General features: G+C 42.4%; 1 protein-coding gene across 1 annotated transcript in view; it reads right to left on the bottom strand.

Moving 5' to 3' along the window:
• The window catches only part of LOC119582861 (period circadian protein-like), a gene marked incomplete in the record, with an annotated part of 81,233 nt that overhangs the window by 42,882 nt on the left and 34,770 nt on the right, over positions 1–3,581 (bottom strand).

Below are 3,581 nucleotides of genomic sequence, written 5' to 3'. Positions count from 1 at the left end.
TCTCTCCCTTCTCTCTCTCTCTTCCTCTCTCTCTCTCTCCTTCCCTCTCTGTCTCTCTCTCCCCTCCCTTCTAGGCGTATCAGTCTATAACCCCCTCCCCTTTTCTCTATCGATTTCCCTATCTCGCTCTCTCCCTCTCTCTCTCTCTCTCTCTCTCTCTGCTCTCTCTCTCTCTTCTCTTTCTCTTTCTCTTTCTCTTTCTCTCTCTCTCTTTTGTAGCGGTATCGAGAGTCCTACTGAGGCGGAGAGGAGGCCCAGAGATTCGCTTCGGTGACTGCTTGAAGGCATCTGACCCGTGAAAGAGGAAGGAGGAAATGGGGGGGTTAGAGGAAGGAGGGGGAATGAGGGGAAAGGAATGGGGATATGGGGGAAAGGGGAGGGGGAAAAAAGGGGAGGGGGAGGGGGAGAAGGTGGGGTGGGAGAGGGGAAGAGGGAGACGAATGAAAGGGCGGGGACAAGGAGAAAGTGCGAGGACGTGGAGGATGAAGGGGTGAATGGGAAGAAAAGGAAGGAGAAAGGGGGACAAGGAAAGAGTGGGAGAACGAAGGGGGAAGGGGAGGGGGATGAGGGGAAGGGGGAAGGGGAGGGACGGAGAACAAGAGGGAGTGGGAGGACGAAGAGGAAGAGGGGAAACGAGAGGAAAGTGAGGAGGAGAGAGAGACAAGGAGATTTTAGAAGGACGCGGAAAAGAAAAAGGGAAAAGGTAGAGAAAGGAAGAAAGATGCACAAAGAGAGGAGAGGAGAAGGAGAAAAGGAAGAAAGAGGAAGGAAAATTGAAGAAGTGAAAGAGTAGGGAGAACGGGGAAGGAGTAAAAGAGGTGAAGGAGAGAATCTAGGAACGGATAAAAATGAGAAGAAAGAGCGAAAAGGGAAGCGAAAGATGAAGGAAGGATAAAGCGAAAAGAGTTGAAAAAAAAAATAACGAAAAAAAGAATTATAGGGAAACGAACATCAACAAAGAAAACGAACATACGAAAGACGAGGAAAAGCAATAGAGAATCAAAACAGTTTAAACTTCTAAAATAAGCTAGATATTTATCTATCTATGTCTGTTTCCTTTTTCTAACGTTTCTTCTAAATTTCTTCCCATTTTCTCTTTCTCTCTTCCCCGTCTTTTAACAGTCTATCGATCCTATTGATTGCCGATATTCCCTTTTTATCGCCGTTGCTTTCTCCTGCATTCGTCTTTCTCGTTCGTTTGTTTGTTTTTGCATTTCTTATTACTTCTCTTTGTGTCTGTTTGTTTGTGCTTTGTCTTTTTTCTTGTACATAGCATTGTTATCTTCATTTTATTTATATTCAAATTGTATGAATCATCTATCTAAATATCTATCTGACTAGTCTATTAGTCAGTCAAGTAATGTATCTGTCCAGCCTATTTGTCAGTTAATTAATCTTTCTGTGTCATTCATCTCTCTCTCTCTCTCTCTCTCTCTCTCTCACACACACACACACACACACACACACACACACACACACACACACACACACACACACACACACACACACACACACACAAACACGCAAACACACAAACAAATAAACACACACACAACACAAACACAAACACAAACAAGCAACACACACGCACACACGCACACGCACACACGTATGAAAGCAACCCCGGAGGACAGATGTTGAAAATTTTTAAATCACACTCGAGACTCTCCAAGCTCGACGTATAAAGTTTTCATTTCGGAATCTACTTCGTCTTAAAGAGGATTACCCAAAACCCTTCGGATTTCTTTCGAGATGAACTGTCAGTCACCTTAAGGGGGATGTCATGACGGATAAAGGGGAAGAGACATGTGTGATAAAACAAGAGATGGGCATATGAAGGGAATTGCGGGAAGGGCAAGTGGAGAGAGAGAGGAAGGGGGAGAGGGAGGAAGAGAAGGAGAGAGGGAGGGAAGGAGGGAGAGGGAGAGAGGGAAAAAGAAAGAAAGAGAGAGAGAGAGAGAGAGAGAGAGAGAGAGAGAGAGAGAGAGAGAGAGAAGAGGAGGAGAGAGAGAGAAAGAGACAGAGACAGAGACAGAGACAGAAAAAGCTTTCGGAGAGAGTGAGGCAGACAGACAGAGAGAGAGAGACTAAGATAGAGAGAGCCAAGGGTTCATGAGCTCGCTTTCCACTTCAGATCTCCCGTTACTCCGCAACGACCAGCTACCTTACCTTGCGTCGGTTCTAAGACACAACACCTACGCAACGTAACGTGAAGGCAAAATAAAAATAAAACATTTATGATAAGCTGTTCTGAGAAAATATTAATATGAAAAGTGCTGTCCACATGTTGATGATAAAGCAGGTTTAAAAGTCATTGCAATATTGTGATGGACAGTATTGCTATGTGTTATTGGAGTATCGCCAGGATAATTTCTCGATAGGTATCCAATAGTGCATTAATTGCATCGTCGAATGGAGAGAGAGGAACAGACAGAGAGAGAGATAGAGGGAGAGAAAGAGGAGAGAGAGAGAGAGAGAGAGAGAGAGAGAGAGAGAGAGAGAGAGAGAGGGGAGGGAGGGAGGGAGGAGGGAGAGAGAGAGAGAAAGAAAAAGAGAAAGGAGAGGAGAGACAATGAGGAGAGAGAGAGAGGGAGGGAGGAAGAAGAGAAGAAAAAAAGAAAGAGATTTGAGGAGAAGAGAAGAGAGGGGAGAGAGAGAGAGGTAGGGAGAAAGAGGTCAGAGGAGGAAGAAAAAGGAAGAGAGAAGGAGAGGAGAGACCGATGATGACCACCACGCAAGGAGAGAGCGATGATGAGAGCTAAATGAAGGAGGAGAACGATTTCTTGTTTCTTCCTTCTGCATAACTTCCATTTGTCTGGAAATATGTTAGAGAGAGATAAATAGGAAAGAGGAAAAGTATAGACAATAGCAGCAAGATATCATATAAAAAAATAGAGATAGAAAAAAAGAAAGGAATTTGCATGTTATTATTAGATAGCACAGGATGAAATGAATTTTGTAATGCATCCAAACAAAGGTTCATTATCCAGCTGTGCAAAACCAAGGAATTCATGCATGCAGTGCCAGCAGCGATCTCGTAAGTACCTGATGCATGACCACCACGCATGCTGCATTGCATGATCGCGGATGATTACGAGTCTATACTATGCAATGGTTTCCCTGCTTTTAACGATTTCTTGCTCTTCTTCCCTTCTGTCATAATTTTCTTCCATTCCTTTGTCTTGTTTTTTTACAACTCATGTTTATATGAATATATATATATATATATATATATATATATATATTATATATATATATATATATATATATAATATATATATATATTATATAAATATAATATACTAAATACATTTATACCACACACACACAGACATACACACCACACACACACACATACACACAACACGCATACACACACACACACACACACACACACACACACACACACACACACACCACACACACACAACACACACACACACACACACACACCACACACCACACACACACACACAACACACACACACACACACACACACACACACACACACACACACACACACACACAACACAAATATATATATATAATATATATATATAATATATATATATATATATAT

This window comes from Penaeus monodon, chromosome 16 (assembly GCF_015228065.2).
Source record: "Penaeus monodon isolate SGIC_2016 chromosome 16, NSTDA_Pmon_1, whole genome shotgun sequence".
NCBI lineage: Eukaryota > Metazoa > Arthropoda > Malacostraca > Decapoda > Penaeidae > Penaeus > Penaeus monodon.
The sequence above is the reverse complement of the archived record's forward strand: the minus strand, read 5'-3'. Positions and strand labels throughout refer to the sequence as shown.